The sequence below is a fragment of the Brassica oleracea genome, chromosome C5, assembly GCF_000695525.1.
Source record: "Brassica oleracea var. oleracea cultivar TO1000 chromosome C5, BOL, whole genome shotgun sequence".
Classification (NCBI taxonomy): Eukaryota; Viridiplantae; Streptophyta; class Magnoliopsida; order Brassicales; family Brassicaceae; genus Brassica; species Brassica oleracea.
This window is the reverse complement of record NC_027752.1, coordinates 12,716,629-12,717,109: the sequence shown is the minus strand read 5'-3', so window position 1 is coordinate 12,717,109 and position 481 is coordinate 12,716,629.

Sequence of the window (481 nt, the reverse complement as noted above, 5' to 3'; positions counted from 1 at the left end):
GGTTTACGCTTTTTCCTCTTCTGCCCTTAAGCCGTCATAACTTAAAAATGGAGATATTCCGTTTTTCCCGATTTTTCTAATTATCTTCGAATACTTCGTATTTATCCGCGGAAACTTGACATTTATCTTTTCTTGCGAACAAAGAATAAACCGTCCTACGGTTTATGGGCTTTTGGTTAAGAAATCGTCAGTAGGTTTTGAGTCACGTCTTAGGTCTCTTTGGGCCTTGGTTTGACTCGAAACGTTTATTACGGCTTCTTTCGATAAAAACGAACTTTCTACGGGTTTTTATCGTAAAGTTCGATTGATGAATTCAAATGACGAGAAACACGAAATGGGTTGGCTACGGTCTTCGAGAGATAGCATTAAAGAGTAGACGAGAATGCATGGATTCGTGTCGTATCGATTTTTAAGAAAGCACGGTCGCTAAGTAGGTCGCTACGTAGCAACCGAGCTTTGGTGAGAGCTCGGTCGCTACGTA